Source organism: Delphinus delphis, chromosome X, assembly GCF_949987515.2.
Source record: "Delphinus delphis chromosome X, mDelDel1.2, whole genome shotgun sequence".
NCBI classification, from domain to species: Eukaryota; Metazoa; Chordata; class Mammalia; order Artiodactyla; family Delphinidae; genus Delphinus; species Delphinus delphis.
This window is the reverse complement of record NC_082704.1, coordinates 13,577,561-13,591,639: the sequence shown is the minus strand read 5'-3', so window position 1 is coordinate 13,591,639 and position 14,079 is coordinate 13,577,561.

The following is a 14,079-nucleotide window of genomic DNA, read 5'->3' as shown; positions in this document are numbered from 1 at the left end:
GTATAGGGAGGACAGTAAAAATACCTACCACCCACAGTTAAATGAGATAATTTATATAAAATGCTGGGCACACTGCCTGGCACACAGCAATCATTCTATCAATGTCAGTAAATTTTTTCTGTACCCTCCCCCCAAATAATTATCTACCAAGTGTCCAGAATCCTGGTTAAAGGCAAACATTTTGCCTCACTCCTTAAGCCTGATTCTTTATATGGAATCATAGCCAAATAATCCCAGTTTAGTGAAAACCTCTAACAAAAGTTGAGGAAAGGCTGCTTCAAAGGACAGGCAAGTTGAGAACTCCACACCTCAAAGAAAGCCGTTCAAGATCACAAGGACAATTAGCAGTTCTTCTAGTTCATCTCAGCGATCAGGTGGTAACTAATAAAACTCCCCTCGATTTCAGCCCTGGAGTCCCGAAGCCCCACATGGAGACAGAAGCACTGGGCTTTTGCGCGTAATGGGGAGACAGGGCGTGCTCAAGAAGTCTGCAGGCTCCGGAGGCAACTCTAGCTCGGGACAGCATACGCCTCCAATGAAGGGAGTGTCCGAGTTCTCTAAGGAATCGCCGAACGTGAACCACCTTCTCTAGTCCCTGTATTTTATTAATTTTCCTTTGTAAGTTAAATACTAAAGACTCCTATTTAATTGCCTCTCAATCTTTTCAAACTGCAAAAATTTTGTCAAAATAAGATGTTAAATGTTATAAAACTTAACATAGTCACCTTTTCCTTAAATACTGAAATAGATTTGATGGCTTTTCAGGTGTAATTTATTATTATTCAACTTTACAGAACACCATCCTCCACATTTCACTACCATAGACTCCTTTACCCCAATTTTTCTGGCTCAAAGCAGCCCCTTTGCTGTCAGTGAAGTACAGTGTTGATCAGTCCTAGCCCCCGTGCTAACCGGCTGTGTGACCTGGGGAATCACACCTTCTCAGCCTCCCCTCCTCCTCCACACAATGATGGTTATTTAACTCCGGTACGAAGATCTCAATGCACACGACTACGGAATTTTTTTTTAATTCAATGGTTAACATGAGTACAAAAACGGTAGGCAATCTATCATACAAAACTGGATATGTTACTTTTTTTCCCTGAAATGGGTATTTTCTAAATCCTTTAAATCTGAAGTTACAACAAATCATTTTATCTCCTAAATTGCAACTATGTTGGGTATACACTGTCCAATTCCCCCACAGTACCCTGAAATGCCTTGCTTCTACCCAACCAACAACAACTGCATTCTGTTCTCATTTCTACAGACTTCTACAACTTCCAGGCAAGTTTTCTGCAAGATAATAAACATCAGTAAGTAAAGACTTAATTATGAAATATTTTGAGTACCTAACCTTTACCAGTTATGCTAGATATAGGGGATAAGTGATTAAGACACTTTTTTCCTAAACCCAAGGATTCACAATCCTGTAAAGACATAGCACTGTGCCATCACTCCCATCCCTCTCCCAGGCAGACATCACTAATCTATCATGGGCCTCTCCCTTGAACTGGACACAGCTTTGGCTCCACGATTCCATGTAGCCATTACCAATCAAATAGGCTTATTTTAATAGACTTCATCACATTTCACGAAATCTCTATCTACACAAGTGATGATTCTGATGCCAATACTGGAATGCAGAAATTTGCGGGACACCAAATATGGATTAGAAAGTAAAACCAGAAGACGTAATATCCCCATCATCTATTATGATCCCATTGAAGCATTATTTAAAAGGGATAAGGAAAACTGTGGAAAGAATGGTACTTCCTGCCAATTCTCAATTACCATTTTCCAGCATCTTAAATGAAGAAGATAAAGCCTGTGAGAGCCACCTAAGTCTAGGGAATCTGGGTATCTGTTTTAAACATGCTCTCTTTAAAGGCTATGGTTGTCTGATGGCAGCTAGAACATGCTCAAAAGAAAATAATTAAATTAGTGAAAATAAAAAATAAGGCCATAAAAATAAAATTCTGAAACAAAATATTACAGCTTAAATAATCTGCCTGACAGCTCAAAGGGTCCATCTCTTTCCTCTACGCAAGACTTGGTAAAAATGTGTTGTCTGCCAACAGCAGACAAGTTAACTCCTCTTGACCAGGACTAACTTTCCAACCATTTAAAGATAAACACTTTGCCTTCCATGTGTCATGGCGCAGAACTCTGGACTTGGTGTTTGCTTAGATGTCTGACCACATCTAAAGCGCTTCCTAAGGAAAACCTAGGCTGCTTGCAGGTGTGGAGGACCTCAACGTGTCAGTTCTTCCATATTTAAAACACCAATATTAATTTCGTACCAAGGACACCTGACAAGGTAATCTACAGTTCCAACTTGCCTATGCTCCTGGCAGAGACTAGCTTGACATAACAGATATCAGAAAGGGAAAACCCCACAAACGCTGACCATTCAGTTCTCTGAAGTCTCCACCTACCGAAAAATGTGCTCCCACAGTCCATCGGGGTAACAAGAGCGTCCTGAGGAGATGACTCCATCGAGCTCATTGTGCATCATGTTGTTCTGTGTCCCCGAGAGTTCAGTACTAACAAAGTTCCACGTGCCCACCCACTCTGCCTCGACGGTCAGGAAGCTCAAAGCTGAATTTCATGCCCACCTGGCAGCTGTCCTCAGTGTTGGGGACACTACCTCCATCGTTCTACAGCCTTCACTGCAGACTCCTATTTTTTTCATTCTTCTTAGGATGGTCCAATGCTGTGTTTTTTTTTATTGAAGCCACCTCAGAATCTTTTTGGAAATAAGCAAGGGGTACAAAATGTAATAAATTCTCTTTCCTCCCATTATTACTATGTTTGGTCCTCATGGCCCCCCAAACTCTCCCCTCTCTGCACTCCTGTACACGCTGTTCTCCCCAAACACAGCCCCTGCTACTGCCAGCATTCAGTGAGGTTGGATGAACCAGGCATGCGGCCCCTAACATATTTATAAAATACGGACTTTGACATGTGCATTAAGTCCCTCAAAAACTGTGAGATCCTGGAGGGCAGAGAGTACAGCTTACGTAGGCTCTGGCTCCCAGCAGCCACAAAGCAAGCCTTGCACCCTGCAGGCACACAGTAGAGACAAGTTCTGTTCATGGGAAGAGTAAGTCAACATTTTGGAAGCCCACTAGGTGAAGCCACATGGGAGGTAGTAAGCTCAAAAGAAGGTTTCTACCCTAAAGGAGTTAAGAAACCAAAGAACTAAGCTATGTGAACTATCTATGTAGCCAACATGGATTGCACATCTGTAAATACAAAGAATTGAAAATACAAAGCCTGGAATGATTGCATTTGGCTGAGGCTTTTAGCTGAGTTAAAAGGAGTAAGACTTGTGAGGGCATTCAGGTGCAAAATAATGACCCCACGGAGGTACAAGGCAGCAATATTCAGGGAGCAGCAATAACATTTCCCCGGGTGTAGCAAAGAGCAAGCATAATTAGACCATGAGGTGAGCCCTGGGGATGGCTGGCAGAGGGCCTTGAAGCAGCAATGCAGAGCACAGCCTGGTTTTCTTCGAGGTGATTTAATAAGGTAAAAAAAAACCCGGGAATGATTCACAACTACTGTCAGGAAGAGACAGGAGGAAGAAAGCTGGAGTGACTGCTGGCAGTGAGCACTAGAGATGCACAGCAGACAGGCACCCTGGCCACCTGCATGCACTCTCAAGGGCGAACGTGGGACAACCCATGCAAAAGCCCATCTTAGCACAAAGGCCACGACAGCCCTAAGGGCCAGAGCAGCGGTTTCAACCTCACCTTGAATCTGAGACCTCTTCTTAGAGTAAAACAGTCCCTCTCTCTCCCCTACTCCCCCGTCTCTGTCTCTGTCTGTCTCTGTCTCTGTCTGTCTCTGTCTCTCTGTCTCTGTCTGTCTCTCTCTCTCTCACACACACACACACACACACACACACACACACACACACACACACACAGGGCTGTAACTTAATGTGGCTTACCACAGAGGCAGTATAACAAAATGACTAGAGCAACTCTTGGGTTCAGATCTCAGCCCTGACACTCATGAGGTGTGCGCCTTCAAGGAACATACTTAACCTTACTTACTAAGCCAGGTGTAAAATGGGGACAAAAACTGTACCTGCCTCTTACATAGGAATATATAAAATGTTCAGCAGAATGAGTAGCTCAACAAGCTCTCACCCAACACGACTAAGAAACTGGACAGCAGGTATGGCTCTCCAGATCCTTTGCATTAACCTCACAGCGCTCCGAGACCCACGGCGGGAGTCACTGTCCTGGGAGATAAATGCGAAGCAGAGCAGTAAACTCCACCAGCAGGGATTTACGTGGCAACCAGAGATCAGCACTGTACCAGGGGCTGCAGAAGCCAGCACAACACCCAACAAATGAGGGGACAATGCACAGGGTGGGGTTGGAGGGAAGTGGGAGATACTGGTGCAGAGGTTAGAAGGAGCCTGACCCTCAAGCAGGGGTTTTAAGGTGGAAATGAAGTGGGGAGCCAAAACTGTCTGGCCAGGGAGTAGCTCAGGAAGACAGCCTGGAGGAGGCCACTCAGCACCAACCCGACCACTGCACTCCCGGCTCTAAATAAGGCTTCCCTTTTAACCTGCATGGATTCACGCTGCTGGCACTTCCGTAGGCATAAGCCATACCAACAGACTTACACGAACAGCTTAACTACTTTCTCCATAATATTGAAAGTATGCAGGCCCTTGACTGACTTTGAGGGTTCTCTTACTCAGCCTCAGATCCCTGTCCCTCCCCCACACCCCTCCCACCAGTTTTCAAAACGGGGTTTACTGTAATTACCTTAAACACAGCACGATGCATGAGTAACTAAGAAGTAATCAGGTATCCAGCAGTTACAACTGTCTAACGCCCTTTGACTGTACGCCTAGACAGTTTCTACCTCTTGTCTCCTGCCAGAGAGTCTGACAGCAGTGTGAATCCCAACTGGACACTTCCTAGCGCTTTGACCGCGGGCCTTGGTTTCCCAATCTGTGAAGTGGAGATCATAAGAGCACCGCCTCAAAGAGCAGCTGGGAAAACTAAATGAGGTCCTATCAGCCAAGTGACTGCGCGTAATAAGCACAGCCTGCGTGCGCATTAGGATTATCACCTTTATTCACCCCATCACTTCCTGGGTGTCGGCACCGCCACCGCCCGGGGGGACCCTAGAGGCCCGGCCCCGGCGCCGCCCGCCGCTCGCGGGCCGGGCTCCGGACACTCCTGAGGGTCTGGGGCAGGGAGGGGACCTGGCCCGAGCCCAGACCAGCCTGCCCCACGTCCAGGTGCGGCCGCGGTCTCGGAAGTTCCTGCGAGGTGGCTTTTAACGTGTAAGAAAACACAAAACAAGAAAACATTTCCTGGTCTGTGACTGCACAGCACCGCTCCGTCTTACTTCCTCCGCGACCTGGGACCCGGGCGAGGGGACCGGGCAGCAAGGGAGCCCCGCGCGCGGGCACCGGCCTCCTCGCGGCCCGAGCTCCCGGCGCCCCCGCGGCCGCCCCCCCGGCGCCCCGCGCGCACACGTGCCCGCGGCCCCCGCCCCTGCTCACCTGGCCTGTGATGCCCGTGATGAGCGCCACCTTCCTGGGCTTGCCAGTCTCGCCGTCCCCGGAGCCGCGGGCGCTGGGGCAGCACGCCGCTGCCTGGGCCATGTCCGCGCGCGCTGAAGAGAGGCGCCGACCGCCGGGGGTGTGCCGCAGGAGCCTCCTCGCCGGCTGCAAGGACCAGCCGCGCGCCGCCCGCTGCCGCACTCTGACAGGGCCGCCTGGGGGGCCGGTGGGGCGGGCCGGGGGCGGGGCGGCCGGACTGCGGCCTGGCGGGCGCAGCGTCAGCTGCATCACCGCACAACGCACCGCCGCGCCGGCGGCAGGCCCCGCCCTCCACGCTGAAAGGCCCCGCCCACTTCCGGCAGCGCGCGCGCCAGGCGAGGCGTCGGGCGCGCCTGCGCGGGCTTATCCGGATCCTCAGGAGAGGCTGGGATGCCGGGTCTTTACGCCAGGCATGCCGCTTGCAAGGGCTGGCAGTGGACGGGGCAGACCGTCGGCGGCCTGACTTCACCATCTCACGCTGCACGTCCTCCCCTCCACCCTCCTGAATCTCCCAGGAATCGTCACACTATCCGAGGATGCTGGGAAGAAGTAGGGGCAGACATTTCCCTTAGGAGAAAGCCCTGAATCCCGTCCGAATCTAGGGGTCACGGCCCCTGGGTCATCGGCTTTGATAAGTAATTCCTGGAAACCTGCTGCAATGCCCTTTGAGGAGTCTGGTTCTCTGTTTCCTGAAGGGCACTAGCGTTACAAGGGCCCTGAATGGGGTCACGGATAGGGGCAATGACCGGCCTCACGCCTAACCTGCTTTCTGGATCTTCTCGTGTTTTTCTGAGGCTTGGAACCAGGCACGAGATTCCAAGTAACTCGATTCAAAATGTTGTAGTCAGATGACTGGCAGAGCAAGACGAAAGTTTGTGACCCCAACCATGTGCAGCAGAAGGAAATGTTGAAAAGACTGCACAGGTCAGTAAACCTGGACATGCCGAATTTCAAAAAGTAATTCAGATGCAAGGTGGCGTCCTAGCTTGACGTCTGTCGAATTTGGCTTCCGTGTGGCAGTTGCACATAGGGCAGGGAGAGGAGAGGAGCTGACTCAGACGCTGGCAGGGTAGCAGGTGTGTGTACCTAAGCATTGGCTGGAACCAGGGAGGAGAGAGGAACTTCCTTATGCCCACTGCTCTGCTTCTCTGCACTGTACATATTCCTCTCCCCAACGGATCAGCACAGACCAGCGCTTGAAATCACAAACTGAGTGACTAGGAGGTGCCCAACCTAACCTGCAAGACCCTTACAGACTTGGGACTTCCCTGGCGGTCCAGTGGTCAAGACTCCGCGGTTCCACTGCAGGCGGGGGCGCGGGTTCGATCCCTGGTCGGGGAACTAGGATCCCGCATGCTGGCAGGGCCCGTACAAAAAATGGGGGTGGGGTGGGGGGAAAGACCCTTACACCCTTCAAATCCCAAAATAGAAGAGCTCAGGATTTCATTAAAAATCTCTCTGTCCCCTAAGCATGTCAGCAATATGCCTTAACTTTATGGATAGACTTGTCTCTGGATTCACTTGCCTCTCCCCTGTCCGTTCCATTCAGAGAATGACTAAAGGAAGGTCTGTTACTAGCCCCAGCAGAGGGCTGCATCACTGGTTAACAGAGAGGCCCTGAGGCAGAGGAGAGGAAACCCTCTCACTAGGGCAACTCGCTATAAGCAAGAAATGTCTTTGAAATCTACTAGATTCTATTAAAAACTTATGTTTGTTTTAATATAAATATGCTTTGAATTAATTTGCAGATAAATTATTTAACATTCCCCCAAATTGCTGAAAAAGTGGATCCTTAGGGAGGACGTGCCAAGTTTATCTGGCAGCCGAGACCTCCGATCACACTGCTGGCCTGTCCTGGTAAGAAGCATGACAGTGGAAGACCCATGGAAAGAAAATCAATTATATTTTAGGGCTTGCAAATAAAATAATTACAAAATATTGAGGGAAATGGTAGTTCAGAAATACAGTGGGAGGTTTAAAAAGAAGGATATTGGACTTCCCTGGTGGCGCAGTGGTTGAGAGTCCGCCTGCCGATGCAGGGGACACGGGTTCGTGCCCCGGTCCGGGAAGATCCCACATGCCGCAGAGTGGCTGGGCCCGTGAGCCATGGCCGCTGAGCCTGCGCGTCCGGAGCCTGTGCTCCGCAGCGGGAGAGGCCGCAACAGTGAGAGGCCCGCGTACCGCAAAAAAAAAAAAAAAAAAAAAAAAAAAAAAAAAAAAAGAAGGATATTTCTCTAGAAAAATTCTCTGAAGAAAGGTGATGAGACAGGAAGACAGGAGTACAGCCATTTTGGAAAAGGACTGGGGAATGGCCTTGAGTTAGTGGGCTTGACAGGCCCAGTAAAACAAAGCACCTAAAGGCTTGGCCTTCTGAGAAAATAACCAAAGACCCACAGGAGTAGAAGATTATCTCTGTTCCACTGATGAATGTACACAGTTTCCAAAGTACAAAAGCAGGACTGTAAAACCGCCACCTAGCAGAACCACTGAACTGCCGGTTCCCTGAAAGATATAGATAAAGGCCTGACACACATTCCTAATTTGTTTTTGCAGGAAGCAGATGAAAACTGCTGACTACAAGCATGTGGACCCCAGACCTATTGAAACCAGATGGTTGATGATGCTCTAAACTTCACCTTGACGCCAGCGAATTGGAGACCTGAGCACAGGCTCCTGCATCCCCTCCCTCACATGACCTTTAAAACCCCTTCCCTGAAAGTCCTCGGGGAGCTGGCATTCTTTCATACCTTCTCCCTCGTGCACCAGCTCTCCTTCCAATAGAAAGCTTTGCTCGCCTAGGAGTCTTGTGGGAGCGACACTCATTTCTATGGTCTTGCTGTCCCAGAATCTGGAGAGGGCCCGAGAACAGTGGTAGAGCAGTATATTGGTTTGCTGAGGCTGCCACAGATTGAGAGCTTAAACAACAGAATTTTGTTTCCTCACAGTTCTGGAGGCTGGAAGAACAAGATCAGGTGTTAGCAGGGTTGGTTCCTTCTGTAGCCTCTCTCCTTGGCTTAGAGACCAAGGTACCTCCTGGTAACAAGTGTCAGAATTGAGTTACGCTGGGACTTCCCTGGCGGTCCAGTGGTTAAGACACCACGCTTCCACTGCAGGGGGCGTGGGGTCAATCCCTGGCCAAAAAAAAAAAATTGAGTTGCGTTGTTAGGACACACCCAGCTGATGTTCCTTGGTGGTATGGGAAACCCTCCCCAAAACACGTTGGAATTGTGTCCAGAACCTTATATAACATGTCATCTAAGAATGGTGATTGTAATTTGTAAAAAGTGTTGCCGAGGTCACATAGCTAGTAACTGGTTAGGGTAAAAACCATGATTGGCTCTTCCAACTCCATTCCATATTCTATTTGGAAAAACTGAAGTGCTAAAGCCCACATTTCCCAGGTTATGTTGCATCCAGGGTTTTGGAAATTGAGTTCTACCAGTCAGACTATGACAGGTGGAAGGGAAACAGGCACCATCTTTCTCCTGCTGGTCACATAGTAGAAAAGTTTTCGGCAGCTAGGTTCCAAGTTTAGGTCTGTCACAAGTTGCATGAGTACCGGAGCCGGTCAGGGTGGTGGCGGCAGCAGCTTCCTAAATTCTGGCTTGGAGCTCTGGGGGTGTGCCCTTGACATCAGCAGCCCCAGTGATAGCCCTCTAGCCTCTGTTCCTCCACTCCTTACAAAGTTTTTTTTTTCTAAACCAAGGTTTTTATTGGAATCATTGTAGATTAAAATGTATTTGTAAGAAATAATGCAGTGACATGCCATGCACCCTTTACCCAATTTCCCCCATGGTCACATGCTCAAAAACTACGGTGCAACATCACAAGCAGGATATTGACATTGATACAATTTGCTTCTATTATGCAGATTTCCCCAGTTTTACCTGTACTCATTTGTACATACGTGTGTTTAGCTTTATGCCATTTTATCACATGTATAGGTTCGTTTATCTACCACCAAGATCAAAATACAGAATATCTGGCAACACAAGGATGCCTCCTGCTGCCCTTTTACAGCCCCATCTCTCATCCCTGGAAACCACTAATCTGCCCTTTACTACTCAAGTTTTGTCACTTCAAAAAGTATTATAAATGGACTCATACAGCTTGCAGTCTTTGGGAACTGGCTTTTTTCACTGAGCCTAAGTTTCCTGGGGGTCCATCCCAGTCGTGTGTATCAGCAGCCCATCCCTTTTTATTGTTGAGTAGCAATCCATGGTGTGGATGCCCCAGGTTTGTGCAGCCATTCACCCATTGAAGGGTATTTGGGCTGCTTCTAGTCTGGGGCTACTACAGATAGAGCTGCTATGAACATTCATGTACAGGTTTTTCTGTGACTCTAGTTTTCACTTAGCTCAAGAGTGTAATTGCTTGGCCATATAGTAATTGCATGTTTAGTTGGGGTTTTTTGTTTGTTTGTTTTGTTTTAAACTTCCAAATTGTTTTCTTGCAAAGAGTTTGTTAACAGAATATCTTGCCTTAAATCCCTTTCTACGTGAATTGCCTTCGGTGGTTTCTGTGTCCCACTCTAAACTCTGATGGACACAGCAGTACGGACGAGACAGAAACTCCAGACAGGTACCCTTCACCTCCATAGAAAGGCCAACGAAATGGGTGTGTGTGTGTGTGTGTGTGTGTGTGTGTGTGTGTAATTGAGAGAGAAGGGCTGTAGCAGGGAAAACATCCAGTGGGAAAGAAGAGACCATTTCCTTTTTATTTTCCCTCTATTTCAGGATTTATACCAGTTTTCCAGTAAATAAAGCAGGGTAGAAGTAGCGAATCTTTTTTTTTTTTTTTTGCGGTACGCGGACCTCTCACTGTTGCGGCCTCTCCCATTGTGGAGCACAGGCTCTGGACGCGCAGGCTCAGCGGCCATGGCTCACGGGCTCAGCCGCTCCGCGGCATGTGGGATCTTCCCAGACCCACGTCCCCTGCATCGGCAGGCGGACTCTCAACCACTGAGCCACCAGGGAAGTCCTGAAGTAGCGAATTTTTAAGTAAAATCTTATCAGCTCCAACTCCACTGGAGATGAGGCAACTCAGACCTCTGTTTTCCACTGTGTTTCTCTTCAGAATAAAATTAACTTGTGTGAGTCTCCTGTCTTAGGATTTGTGGCAGAAGCAGCAGAGTTTTAGAAACAGAATTGGAAGGTTTGTGAGGACTTCCTGAAATCCGTCACCTCCACTTTGGGGTTTCCCACTTGACAAATGAAATTACAATATTGCAAGATTTTTAGACCATGATTTTAGAAAAGGGAAAATGTATCCAAAACAATCGAAGACATGTGCTTCTCACATCCTCACTCGTACAATTTTACATCAGATAGCTCTGTCTTCAGGCAAACGTGTATTAGAAGGATGCTCTCTGGGCCCTGTTATACACACTCTATCTCTAGTGGAGCATGTGTGCCTGATGTCACCTTGCCACTACCTCCTTTGTTTTTAAAATTTCAGTTTTTAGTTGGACTAATAGTTTTCAAGCTAGAAGAGCTATCCACTGGGAAAGTTTTCCTCTCTGGTAGTCTTAGTTTCTTAATTCACAAAAATCCCAGGGAGAACAGCCTCGGGGTCACTGCTGTACCGTCTCATTAGAATCTCCACTCAAGGCACACAACGCTGTTTTTCCGTTACTGGCATCAAACACGGGGGAAAGCATGTGAAGCTTTAAGTGTCCCTTGGCTCTGATTTTCAGCATTCTCCTCTCTGGATTTTGGGACGCATACGTGCTCACTCCCCCTTTGTGATATTTCCTAAAGCTGTGACCAATAAAAAGTGAATCTCCCATAACGCAAAATAGTCACTAGAGTAGGGGTAATACATCATTCTTTAAATTAGATGAGGTAATAAAACGCCCTTGACTGCCTAGGGAAACCTTCCAGTTCCTGGCTACTACTCTGACCCTTATAATATGTCAAAATTGCCTCAAGGTTAAGATACAGGTGTCAATTTTTTTTTTTTTTTTTTTTGCAGTACGCGGGCCTCTCACTGTTGTGGCCTCTCCCGTTGCGGAGCACAGGCTCCGGATGCACAGGCCCAGCGGCCATGGCTCACGGGCCCACCCGCTCCGCGGCATGTGGGATCCTCCCGACTGGAGCATGAACCCGTGTCCCCTGTATCGGCAGGCGGACTCCCAACCGCTGCGCCACCAGGGAAGCCCCAGGTGTCATTTTTAATTGTAAGAATTCTAATTCCAGAAAACTTTACCCTTCTGTACTAACATGTTGAACATATTCAGGATGCTGTCATAAATTTCCAGTTTCTCCAGGCTGAGTCCACTTTGGCTTCCAATCTTCTCTCCAATACCTGTGTGCCCAGGAAGGTCTGGGCTAGGGGCCCAATGTGTGTAGGTAACAGAGGAACATTAGGATTATAAAGGCACGTACCACAAAGCCTATGCATTAGAGAATTTGCTAGACCTGCTGGAGACATGGTAAGAATTTTGATGCTAATGAATTTTTTTAATGGCCCCTTCTTCCCCCACTGAGAAAGCTTCCTTTGACCTCTGGGAGGCATGTCTTAAGGAATCTTCTCTAGGACTAGAAATGAGGTAGGCTGGGACCTGGGCCCCTTTGCTGCAGGGCTCCAGAGCTTGCACCTGGACAAATGTCTCCAGGAGCAACAAAATACAACGAAACTACATGGGACTAAAAATTGCTGCACGCATGCGCAGTGGGGGCAGATTACGGACAAAAAGCTACAAAAAAAGCCAAAAAAACCCAGCTGCCACTTCTGAAGAGCTGAAGCAAAAACAGGGTACTGCACACGCCCCCGGCACTCGACACCACCAAAGGGGTGGGCACACCACCTAAGCCAAACCCCTGGACACACCCCTACCCTCCCCATATAAGGAACCGGCTCGCCTGCCCTTCAGGAGTGAGTGAGGGAACCCGCTACTTGTTCTCGCTCCCCCCTGCTGTAGCAGGGGCCCCACTGAAGCCTTGCCTGAATTTCTTTTCTGGCCTCTAGTCAATTTCTATTGATTGGGGAAGGCCAAGAACCCTGGTCGGTAACAGGAGGAGGGCTGAAGTGTACCTGGGCTCTGTCCTTGATTGTGTCCTAATCATTCATAAAAAGATTCACTTTTGGTGTGACGGTGGGTGGAGCCACCAAGTAATCCTCAGGTGCAGCTCTGCCGTAATTCATCCCAAATTCTTAAAGCTAACAGTAAGCCCCGAGAAAGCAAGCTGCCCCTCCAGGAACCTCACTAAAGAGCAGTGAGGACGGTGGGGACAGAAGCTTCAGCTGCCACTGAGCAGCACAGAGAGCTGGGGCCTAATCAGAGGCAGTGGCGGTGCCGGCACCATGACTGGCAGGAGACGGTCATCCAGCAGACACTGAGGCTTGAGTCCCAACACGAGGACCTGTAGCAAGTGTTCAAGGAACGCAGCACCTGTGTGAGTGTCAGTTATTCTGAACTCATCATGATAATTCTGTTCCCCTTGTCGGGGCAAGACTGACACGTATCTGGGATGCGACCCTGTGCCGTGAGACATGATGGTGAAGTTGTTCTGCTGTCGTGTCCCTGCCCCCCGTGGGAGACACTAGGCAGCATAGCAGAAAAGAACCTGGCAGCCCCAGAAGCACCTGAACGGACACTAAGAACGTACCACCCTCTGGCACGCTGCCAGGGAAATGTGGGGCTTTGGGGCTCCCTGGTGGGGAATCTACCCCTGAAACCATCTTTCCTGAGGCCAGGCAGCCTGAGAGAACTAGTTTGTTGCTTTGTTGTTTGTTTCCTTAGATTTTTTTTTAACCCATCTCATCCTTAAATATTCTCCCCTTTTCTAAGCCTGGCTTCATGTTGGAAAACCAAGATTATATTTTAGCGGATTTATCCAGAATTATCAAAACCTGGTGCTGCCTCCATTTGATCCACAGATTATTACTAAGCCAAAAATCGGAGTCAAATGACCTTTTGGGGGCAGTGTGTTAGTCTCGTAGGGCTGTCTCACCAAAGTACCACAGACTCAGTAGAAGGAATTTAATCTCTCACAGTTCTGGAGCCTGGAAGTCTGGGACAAAGGTGTCAGCAGGCCTGTGTTCCCTCTGAGAGCTCTAGGAGAGGCTACTTCCTTGCCTCTTCCTGGCTTGTGGTGGTTACCAGACGTCCTTGGGATCCTTTGGCTTGGAAGCACCTCGCTCCACCCTCGGCCTCCATCATCAGGTTGCACTCGCCCAGCGTGCACCTGCGCCCGAATTTCCTCTTTTTATAAGGACACCAAGTCACGTTGGGTTAGGGCCTGCGTTACTCCATCTTGACCTCGTCTTAACTTGATTCCATCTGCAAAGAACTTATTTCCAAGTAAGGTGACATTCCCAGGAGGCAGGGGTTAGGACTTAAACATATCTTTTTGGGAGACACAATTCAACCCACAAAAGGCAATGTTGGTGAGTCTATTAAAAGGCTGATGTGATGGTGGAAAATCATCCTTCATTGGAAGATTTGAATGAACTCTTGGCAGCATGAAAGAGAAGAATCAAAGGGCAGATTTAGGATG